A 12,249-nucleotide genomic window follows, 5' to 3' on the forward strand; every position below is an offset into this window, starting at 1 on the left:
GTTGGGAGTCATCTCGTCACAAAGTAATGAAAATTTAGTTTCTGTTTTACTATAAAATAGTAAGATTTCTATTTGGCCTGACCCTCTGTTGTACAAACTTGTTTGTAATTCCTGCCCATGCTCTGAACTCACTCATGCCTGGCTCTCCTTGACCAGATAACAACCCTCCCTAAAACCTGAGCAGTGCCTCATAATTCTGATGTTAGAATCTCAATTTATTCTCTCCCTTGAAATGTTAAGCCATGTAGATCATTAACCTGATCATTAACATCAGCCTTTGTATTACAATTGCCAGATACCTGTTAGCTGTAAATTACCACAACACTCCCTTTGTAACTTTTTGTGCTATAAAAACCTTTTCTTTCCTGTGAGTTGTTGCTGTTCTCTGACTGGTTTTTGGGGTGAGATAGTCACTGGCCAGCTCTCTTGTGTACACAATATAAGCTTTCTTAATTTGATGTAAAATTGGAGTCAGTGATCTTTTCTTTGTGTTGTGGTTCAACAGTAGCTGAAGCCTTTAGCATTAGTCAAACTATGAACTCTACTCAATGTATTGGAAGGGGATGAAAAAGAAAATACAAAGGAAACAAGTGAGAAAGGGAAGGAAGACCACAGAAAAAATTAGAGGAAGAAGAATGAAAGAGTAATGAAAGGGATGGAGAAGAGAGGAAAAACTACTGAAGAAAATCCGAGGTAACTGAAAAGTTTGCCATTTAATACATCTTTGAAAGAACAAGTGTGGGGAGATCTTACAGGACACTTGAGAGTACAGAAGTAGTGCAAAAACGATCACAAAGGGATCTGGGTTTTGTCCTTGCTGAGGATTTTAAAATGGGGAGGTTTCCATAGATTTGGATTTAATATCTCTGGGTATGAAAGTGTTTTTGACATGAAATTATTCTACTCATTTTTGCATCTCAACTTTGACCCAAACTGGACAAACTTGTCAGGAGTCTGTCTGCTCAGCTCTGCCTGCTTCTTGCCTGCTAATGAGTGTTGGAAGATTTTTTCCTGTTCAGAGCAGAATAAGTCCTCAGAGTGGCTCTCTTTTTCTGTCTGTATTGGGAGTGTGGCTCTGGCTGCAGATGCTGGCCAGTCCCCTCTGCTGGACAGCCTGTGAGTCAAAGTAGTTTGCAAGACTCAGGTGCTTTCCATGTGCTGGGGGAGGAGTCTGGAAATTGCCTCCAGACACCTCTGGGCATGGGGGAACTGGGGCATGCTGAGCTAGAATGCCAAAGGTAATACCTTTCCACACCCCAACTATACACAGTTCAATGTCCCTGTGGCTTTGTCCCTATCTGAGAGTTCAGATCCCCTCTTTGAAATGGAAGTCCCCTTTTGGTTGTCTCCACTCTGCAGACCTACAGCCTAAAAGCCAAACTTTCTGTCACTGCCCAAAGCTCCTGCTAAAACTTTAGCACATTCCCACTCCTGTGTCCAGGTGGACTCAAGACTTGGGCACGGAAGTCAGTGAAAATACAGGACCCATGGCCACTCCACCTTGGGTACACAAACAAAAGCAATCCCAATGATACCTCATTACAAGTTCTGCTCCCTCACATGTTGAAGTGTAGCATTAGAGAAGCATGCTGAGGCAAGCATATAAAGCAGGGTTTATATAAAAAATGGGTAACAGACTTCTCCTGTGAGGGAGAAGGGCGCCATAGCTGCTATCCTGGTATCCCAAGAAGTGAGGTGTTCTGCCCTTTTTATATGACCTAGACTTCCTTTGTTCTCCTGCCCTCTTCTTATCTTTCTCCTTCCTACTTACAGGACTAGGCCTAGGAAATGCTCAGCAGGATGGTCAAAAGGTGGGAAAAAGATGGGCTGAAGGGCAAAGGGCAAGGTGGAGCAGCTCAGGGCACATTCATTAACAACCTTATAGCTCACTATAGGGAGGGGCAATTCCTGGGACAGGTCACCTTAGCAACAAGTTGGAGCTGGGGTAGGTTCTCCCTGAGTGTGGAGAAAGCCCCCTAAAGGAATTAACATCTTGATCCCTCAGGGGACAGTGTCCAACTTCCAGACTCACTCAAAATTGGCCTCTTCATCTGACCTGATTTGCCTATCTATGCTGACTGCCAATCTAATTCTGGCTTCACCTAGAAAAAGAATAATAAAAGAAAAAAACAAACAAAACAAAAAACAAAAGAAAACTGCAGGGATTTCTCATTTCTTGGGCAGCAAGTGGACACAGATGGTCGGAAAGCTGGCAAGACTCCCACATTCTCTATATTGCTGGGAAAAGCCAATTTCTCTCCCATACTGATTCCTTCTCAGTTTCAGAATGGTTTTCTGGCTCAGACTGTGAAATTGCTGGACAACACAGCCTGCTTCCTCTTCACCTTTTACCCTTGCCACTACTTGTCCCCACAGTCTGCTCATTTTATGCATTCACTTTGCTGCCACAGTCTGCTCATTTTATACATTCACCTTTTATTCTCAAAACTGACAATCTGCTCCTCCTCTGGCCTCTAACCCTGGGAGACACCCTCTAGATCTTCTCTGTTTTTTCTACCTCATCTCATCTTATAATGCCAGATTCATGGGACCCCAATAGATCTCCCAGAGCCGAATCCAATTTAATCATACAAGAATCCTTATTGCAAGCTTGAGCCTGGACTCACAACCATTTCTGACACAGGGGTCCTGAAGAGTGAGTCCTGGTCCTTTGTTCAGTGAGATTTTATAGGTTTTTAGGGGATACTCTATGTGTCACAGCATCACTCACAAAACCATTTCACACCACAGGAAAATCAAACAAAAACTCTGAGCATGGATTAGAACTTCACTGGAGGGAAGAAGTTGGGTAGGGGTGATTGGTGGTTCAAGAGGTAGATACATTTGAACTGATTGGTTTAAGCCTTCAGGGGTGTACATGCTAAACTACATGGTTTCCTAACATGTTATCAACCACTGATACTGGGGGGATATCTGGCATCCCAGGTATTTTCCCTGTCTCATGCTGATTGGTGGTTGCTAGGGGGTTGCTATCTCACCTACCCTAACTGAGTCAGGGACACCTGGCATCACAGATCTCTCCTGTTATTAGCAGACAAACAACTCAGCAGAGTGGCTAGGTGCCTAGGAGTGCTCTGTTGGTTTTTCCAAGGACAAGGTCAACACCCCCTCCCTTTGGACAGGCCTTCAGGTAGAAGCTGGGTTTCAAAAATGGAATCACAGTGTTAGACCAGGATGCAAGAAAAGACCACTGAATCCAATTAAAATCAAATTAAAGCAAGCTTATTATTTCAACCAGCCAGGTGCCTCTCCCTCCCAAAACGGCGGGAACAAGACAGCACCCCAGCTTTCCTGCAGCCCAGCTTTATAGCCCAGAAAGTTACTCAAAGGGGGGTTACAGATAACAGAACTCTGACGAGCATCACACTAATGATAGTTTACATTTTTTGCTGGCCCCAACATCAGAATTTATGAGGACCATTAGAGCCTCAGAGAGGGTCATTGTCTGGCCAGGGAAGGCCAATATTTATGAGGTGTCACTATAGTTTCAGAGAGTGCTGCTATCTGGTCAGAGAGCCAGGCATGGGTGAGTTCAAGGCAGGGGCAGGCATTCCAAGCAGGTTCAGAATTTACAGTAATTTATAGTAAAGGAAAATTCAATCAAGATAATTGTGTGGACTCCATTGCAATATGATCAGTACCCTCACAACAGAAGGAGTTTGGGGAAGGGTTGGGAGAAGGAAGACCATGTAGAGACACAAGAAGGCCAGCCTGTACAAGGCCGGAACAGAGGTCTCAGAAGAAACAGGCCCTGCAGACATGTAGATCTGACACTCCTAGCCTCCAGAATCATGAGAAAATTAGTTTGCTTTAAAGCCACCCTGTCTCTGTCTTACTGTTATGAAAGTTATGAAACTCTTATGAAAGCCCATTCAAACTTGGTGAACTAACACAACATTCTTAGCAGCAGGCATACTAATCTTTTGAAAATATGGATGAAATTAGAAGGTGATTTTCAACAATTTTGAGAAGAAAAATTTTGTGGATCATAAAATTATGGCTTATTTAGAAAAATATATCAGATTCTAAATACTTTGAAAGCCAAAAGGAGTGGTGATTCTGAGTTTAGTCATGGATGGACACCACAGTCAAGGGTTCTCAGATGCAGTTGAGGAAAAGACACATACAAGCATTCCCCTGCTACAGGGGCTGGAGGACAAAAGTGGGAAATGGTGTGGAAAAGACCAGATGAGCTATATGAATGTGTGTTGAAGTGAGTAAGAACATAACAAGTTGAGCAGTGATAAGAAAAAGAGAATGGAGTTTGGGAGGTGGATTCAGTGCACTGGAGGATCCTGAATGGTAGGGTCTGGGAAAGGAGAGTGAGCTTGATAGATGAGAAGGAAGACCATGCCCTGACAGGTAGGGCTTGTGCTCTTTAACAGCAGAGGCACTATCGCAGGTCAGCTTAGAGGTTGTGTTGGTGTGTTCAAAGACATTGCGCTCAGCTAAAAGGGAAAAAAAGGGAAAATTGTCGCTGTCGTATTTTTCAGTTGGATAAATTCTTCATCTAATAAACACCATGTGAATCTCTGTTTAGGTAATTTTTAAATTATGAATTGCTCTTTAATCAACAGGGTTATGATAATAACCCAATATTGGAAAAATTGTAATCATATTTAGTAAATTATTGGTGCTTTTTTGTTTTGTTTTGTGTTTCTTTGTTTTGTTTCTTTGTTTTTCATTGGGATAGAACTCAGGGAAATAATGTCATGGAGCTACATTCCAGCACTCTATTTTTTATTTTTATTTTTCATATTTGGAGAGCAGGGATTGAACACAGGGATGCTTAACCCCTGAATCCCATCCCCATCCCAGCCTATTTTGTGATTTTTTTTTTTTTACTGTATTTTGAGACAGAATCTCACTTAGTAGTTTAGAGTCTGGCTGTTTCTAAGGATGACATTGAACTTTGGTCTTCCTGCCTCAGCCTCCTGGGTGGCTGGTCTTTCAGGTGTGCATCATGCACCTGGATTTTTCTCTTTTTTCAGTGGAGGCACAATCATGTGTGTAAATTTTAGTCTTCATAATAAAAATTGTAATTCCTCCACCAAATTTATGATATGTTGATGGATACACTACAATTTATAAATATCTGTCTCATATGTATGGATCTATAATTAAAAACAGATATCACAGCTGATGATGGATGGATATTGAACAGGATTTCAAAGGCTTCAACCAGCACATTAGCAAATGACCAGACTAATCAAATAGATTTCATCCTGATCCCAGTCATCATCTATGAGCAACATTTCTGAACATCCTTAATATAAATTAATGGGACCAGCCCTGGCACTCCCACTAGGACCCAGTACTGAAGCTGATTTGGATAAATGGAACTATAAGGGCTGGATTGGCAGGATGGTGCCATTGATTCCTCAAAATGGAAATCAACTTGAGTTGATTCAGGCTTTCATCATAGAGATCCTGACTTGACTGCTCCTAAATCCAGGAAGAATACATCTACCTCATGGGTGAGGGAGGGTTGGCAGGGAGTGAGACTCCAAGGGGACACAATTTAACTTAGAGAACCACTGCTAACAAATAGAGCAAAATCAGTGAAATCTGAGAAATTCCACAATGTTTCCCTAGAAGTGGAAACCAAAGTCTGCATGTTGGTTTAAAAAGTGATGCTTCTTCAAAATCTAAGAGTATTTTAAAACTCTGGACCCTTTATGGGGCAATTCACATGTGAAAATCAAGGTTCTCCATATATATGTAAATGCATATATGGAGGTTTAATTCCTTCATTTTTGTTAGCGATCATGTTCACATTTTTGTGAATTTTGACCTTGGAATATGAACAGAGTACTGCACCTAAAACTCTTGGGCAATCTGAATTTTCCCAGTGTTAGCACTGCATTTTAGACAAAAGAATGTCTAGGATTTCATGAGAGAGGAGTCAGGATGTCTTCTAAATGTATTAAATATTATGATTTTTCTTCTTCATCCACAGTATTTTCTGCAAATTGTTTGGACTGTGTGTGAGTGAAGAGCAAGATTGCAGAAAGCAAAACCATGGCTAACAATCCATCAGTGGGTGAGCAGTGAATGGCTTTTCTATTGAAATTTTCCCCCTATTGACAGAGATGCCAAGTCTTCAGTGCAAGCAGGAGTTAGTCCTGTACCCCACAACTCTGCAGCTGTCATCATGGGTCAGAAACTCATCAGCAGGCAGCTGATGTCCTTCCTGTTAGGGCACCACTATACCATGGTACCATTCCTGGCTGTGTACTTCCAGAAGGAATGGGACATATTGAATCTCACATTCTGCCTATGACTTCATCTGAAATAATTGCTGATTAATGATTATACTTATTGCAATGATGTTTGGATTGTGGTGAATTCAGGTGAGGGAAATGAGTGAGGAGTAGAACCTCACAGCCCAACATGGAGGCAGATATTCCAGAAGCTGAATTCTGTTGACCCAATGCCACAGGCACTCAAGTAATACTAAGAAAAAATAAACAACCTAGGCTAGAGAAGGCATAAGAAATCATTTCTTTTTTGCAATTTTAAACTTAGAGTTTTATGTAATAAATTTCAACTTTTTTAAAAAAGAGAGAGAGAGAGAGAATTTTAATATTTATTTTTTAGTTATCGGCGGACACAACATCTTTGTTTGTATGTGGTGCTGAGGATCGAACCCTGGCTGCACGCATGCCAGGTGAGCGCGCTACCACTTGAGCCACATCCCCAGCCCAAATTTCAACTTTTGATATTCCTCCCAAAAAAAAAACCTAAATTAATCAAGATCATTTTTATTCCCAATGTTGTTACAACTTACTAATAAAATATTCCTTCATATTTCATAATGGAAGTTGTTTACACCAAGGTATGTTAACTTAATTGATGTTTGTCATTTAAATATACTAGTAAATCACATAGTAGATGGAGCAAATTTTTTGAAGAACTGAATACATGAAAACTAATAAAGAAATAGAGAAATGACATCAAGATATCAGAGAGATATTGAAAAGTAGTCTTTGGAGCTCAAGAGAGAATTGAGGATGAAAGTTGTAGTATAGGGATGGTTGCTGGGATTCTGCCTCAGAGTCCAAGTCTCAGAGACTTTGCCTTGTGCTGCTCAAATGTCTGTCCTTAACCTTATTCTGACCTCCTTGGTCACATTGAGAAGAGTGACTCTTCCTACTGAGTTACATGTAGTTTGCTCAGTTCTCAAAAATTCTGAAGATTGGTTCAAGAATGACTGCATTGTTCTGGTTATAGGGTTATAGTTTAAACATGTTTTGGAGATATAAAGAAATTCATTGGCTGTTTAAACACTCACATTACTAAATATTTTACTGATGAGAGATATTAGATACCTCTTTGTGAAAATGACTATTTTATACATAACCAATTTTCAAGATGACAAATTAATGTTAAGGTTGGCCTGGTGATAATTCTGGAAAGTTATTTAAATAAATGGGGATTTAAATTGTAGTTGAAAAGATTCAAGTGAAAATTTTATAATAGCCTGATTGAAAGTTATCCTTACCAGTTCTTAAATTTTTTTTCTCATATTTCATGATTCTCTATCATTCCACATTCCTTTACTATAAATTCTATGAATTCAATGTATGTACTTTCTGGGTTTCTGAAAGTAAGAATGTTGGAAGCTGAAAATGAATAGGCTGGTGCTTTAACAGTTTGATCTCTTGCATACCTAGTTTCCCCTCTGCCTCATGCTGTCCTCTGAACCCTTCTTTTGTGAAATTGATCTCCTTGCTCTTTCTAAACTAGCTTGTCAATACCGTTCTAGGAATTGGTGACCATTGAAGATGTAAGCATAAGTTTCACCCAAGAAGAGTGGGCCATGCTGGACCCATCTCAGAAAATGCTACACCGATCAGTGATGCTGGAAATTATTAATCATCTGGTATCAGTTGGTAAGTCCATTAATGATATATATGAAAGATGTGAGGGTATACCTATTTCTTCAATAACAGTATCTGGAATAGCCTCTCTCTATTCAATTCCAATCTCTGTCCTGACTTTCTCATAGAACTTATAATTAGATGCAAGAAAGCTGCTCTTATTGATTACTTTAATCACAACTTATTTTACACCACACTACAATATAGTCCACACCATAATGTTATGTATCCATTAAAGTTAAATTATACATAGACCTAATATTTATAAATAATTATATTGTCACTGTGCTGGAGGATTGAATACCAAAACAAGAGAATTCTGAACATTTTTGTGTGATTATTTGGATTCCATTTGAAAGTAATATTTAGTGGAGAGATGAAGTGTCTGAAAGAACTGCTGATTTGGCATTCTTTGAATGTCATTGTGAGCATGGGTGCCTTCAGTCCTCCCTGGTATGGGAGCTTTCCTCTTTTATTCGACTGCAGTGAGTGAACTTCAAAATTTTCTCTGCTAAATACTTTCTCCCAGTGCCTTGGTTCTCTATTGTTGTTAACTCATCTTCTTGGCCTTGTCACTAATGCACATTTCTTGGTAGAAATGCTAAAATCCAATGGCTATTTTTTTACCATGCATAGGGTATCTGTTCTGCAAATCAGATGTGACTTTGTATCTGGAGGAAGGAAAAATCCTGTGGATGGGAGAAGGGACAGGATTCCTCCCAAGGCAGAGTGCAGGTAAGAGACAGAGACATTTGTTATTCTACAGAGATGGTTGCCCAGCCAGTGATTGAGCTTGGAAATATTAACTGACATAGCTGTGAAATTAATGTGGTTGTCTAAAATATAGTATGGGACCATGGGACAAAATTTCTCATGTATGACGTAGCTTCTTTAAATCTAAATTCAAAATGTTTCCTCTATATTTATATTTTCATTGAGGGGAAAACCTGTCAGTGTGTTTTTTAGGTCAATTTTCATGTCCCTTTTTCAGATTTTCTCCTTTAAATTTTTTTCTCCATTACTTTTTTAACAATAATTCTATCATGATGTTTTTTATAATTCCCAGTGTTCTATTTTTCCAAGATATATATCTTTTTATCTAAGCCATATCCTCCATGAAAGAGTCAATGATGAAAAAAGACATTCTCATGAGATTGTTGACTTCAATTTTGTGTCTCTGAATTTCATGCTACCAATTTGTATTTCCAGTTCTTCTAGCAATGGAAAATGAATATCAAAAACATGAAATGATATTCAGAGCAGTTTTGAAAAGAAAGGCTACACCCATCAACAGGTCAATGGTAAGTGTCAAGAGTGGGAACACTAATTATGTAAGTTAAAAACCTGTCTGTGGAATAAATTAGTGACCAAGTACAATTTGATGGCTGTCATTATGTTGGGAATACACAACTTCTGTGTCAAAACATCTGTATTGCTTGCATTCTGGGAGAAATTAAAAAGATTCCAAATGTACAAGCATTTCTCATGTAGCTATTTGAAATATTGAAGACCATAAAGTTAATCAGAGCTCCTTTAAATAAAATACTAGTAAATGGAAAATACTTGGCTCACCTGGGAATTATCTACAATGTTCACGAAATTAAAAGTAAGAAGATTTTCATTTTCATATTACAATGGATTGTTCTAAGATTCTTATGTAGAAAAATTAAGTTTATATGGAGACATTGTTAAGAAATGTTCATCTTCTTTCCAAAACAGGAATCTCATTTTAAAGAGGATTTCTTGGAATGGAGAAAAGCAAGGAACCACTGGGACACCAAACACTGTGCACGATCCCTTGTTGACAATTTGTATCTTGGTGAAAACAAGAAAAATGATTGTGTCTCACGTGAAGGGCAAGAATATTTGAAAGGACATAGGAACTGTTTACAACCTAGAAAATGCAACAAGAATGACCCTGGAGAGATAAAATATGAAGGTCATCTATGCAGCAAATCCTTTAATCAAACCTCTGATCTAAGCAGACTCAATGAAACTAGAACAGGGGAAAAGAATAGTCAATATAATTTTTCTGAGAAAGTCTTCAGTTACTTCTCTAAGCATAGACAACATGAGAGAACCCAAACAGGTGATAAAAAAAATGAATGCCACGTGTGTGGGAAAGCCTTCAGGAAGTCTTACAACCTTAAAATGCATGAGAAAGTCCATACTGGAGAGAAACTATACAGATGTCATCGGTGTGGGAAAGCTTTTTGTAAATTATACAACCTTCAAATGCATGATAAAATCCACACAGGAGAGAAACCATACAAATGCCATGTGTGTGGGAAAGCCTTCAGCAAATCAGTTCACCTTCGTCGTCATCAGATAACCCACACAGGAGAGAAACCATACCAATGTCAATTGTGTGGGAAATCCTTTGGTCAATCATGCCACCTTCGAATACATGCAAGGATCCACACTGGAGAGAAACCATATCAATGTCAATTATGTGAGTAATCCTTTAGTCAAAAATGCTACCTTAAACTTCATCAGAGAACACACACTGGAGAGAAACCCTATCAATGCCACCTGTGTGGGAAATCCTTCAGTCAATATTGCTACCTTAAACCACATAAGAGAATCCACACTGGTGAGAAACCATATGTATGTGGTGTATGTGGGAAAGCCTTCAGTCTATCATCTGGTCTTAGACAACATGAGAAAACACACATTGGAGACATACAAATGTCACCTATGTGGAAAAGGTTTCAGTACATGCTCTGGCCTGAGACACCATGAGAAAACACATATTGGAGAGAAACCATACAAATGCCCTGTGTGTGGGAAAGCCTTCAGTCGATCATCTGGTCTCAGAGTTCATGAGAGAACACACACTGGAGAAAAATAACATGCATGCCACCTGTGTGGCATACTCCTTGGCCATCACCCTAGTATGGTAAAATGAAGCATGACTTGCCTTGGAGAGTGGCCATTGGAATGTTGCCTGTGTAGAAAGGCCTCTCTTTAAGACCCTAACCTTAGAAAAATCGAGCCAGCTCAATGGAGAGAAACCTCATGAGTGGCACCTATGTGGGAAAGGCTTCAGTCAATCTTACTACCTTAGACTGCACAAGAAAATGTACAAGAAATCAATCGTAGGAATGTCAGCTGTTTGGGATGTCCTGCCAATGTTCTGCATGTAGGAACCCATGATGGAGACAAACTTGAGTTTCTGTAGCATATATTCTAACCTGCTATTACAAGATATAATAACTAAATTTTTTTCTCTGTAGTTCACATATTTTTGCTCCTGCTCATATTTTTTCCTACTTCCAAATTTGAAAATTATTTGATTCTTAACCTAGCTTCTTTCTTAGAAATATGTTAAGTTATAAATGCTCATCTGAGTGCTCTTTTATGCCAAAAATTCTAGTATTTGAAGCTTTTATTATCACTTCTTTCAAAGCACTGTTTATTTCCTTCTCTTGTGCCTTCTTCCTTGAACTGTGAGGTATGTATAGGTGTTCCATTTTGTGTTGAAGGACCTGAAGTGTGGAGATGGGATTCTATAGATCTTAAGGTGATTGATTTCTAATATAATCAATTATGCATTAAACAATCTGCATGACTTTAACTTTTTTAAAAGAAAATGGAAATGCTTAAAATTTAAAAAATAAGATTGTATTAGTTACGTACATGTCAAAACTATCAAATTGCATGCTTCCAATATTTGCATTTTATTGCACTTCAATTTTACCTCAATAAAACCATGAAAAAAATGTGAAGAAATGTTCAATTGTACTTGTGAAATCTAAATCTGAGCACCCCATAATTGAAGAACACCCTTTAATCAGTATGAAAAAGTTGAAGTAATTTGAATCCTCTCTTGACATACACAAGTCCCTGTAAAATAAACCATAAGAATGATGTTTGATTTAAAAGATCATAATAAGTGATCTTTCTTAAATGACATATGCTTATTTTAAATTCTGTCAAGAAAAGAATGTAGTAACCTACAATTTCAACTCTCAGCTTTCAACCAACCAGAGTGTTTGACAGGAAAGTCATATTGACACTATCCAGGTCCTAGACAGGGTTTCCTCAATCCTGTGTACGTTCAGACCATACCCCACCCCCTTGTATTCCTCAGGAACTTCTTGAGCTTCATTCACATTGGTTCCCTTGTGTCCACTGGGGGAACTTTTCAGAATTAAACAAATTTGAAAAAAAAAATTTGCATTTTCAAGGACTTCACATTCAAGTTTAATGTTCTCTCATCTCTCCATTTAATCTGGTATTTGCAAAGGTGAAGCAAGTTGAATGATTGAATTTACATTATTAAGTGACAGTTGTACTCCTATTACTCAGATCAACAACAATTAAAACAGAAAAAAAACAATTT

General features: G+C 38.6%; 1 pseudogene; it reads left to right on the forward strand.

Moving 5' to 3' along the window:
- Positions 1-655: 655 nt before the first annotated feature.
- Positions 656-10,755, forward strand: LOC143397417 (uncharacterized; annotated as a pseudogene).
- The last annotated feature ends 1,494 nt before the right edge of the window (positions 10,756-12,249 follow it).

This window comes from Callospermophilus lateralis, chromosome 4 (genome assembly GCF_048772815.1).
Source record: "Callospermophilus lateralis isolate mCalLat2 chromosome 4, mCalLat2.hap1, whole genome shotgun sequence".
Classification (NCBI taxonomy): Eukaryota; Metazoa; Chordata; class Mammalia; order Rodentia; family Sciuridae; genus Callospermophilus; species Callospermophilus lateralis.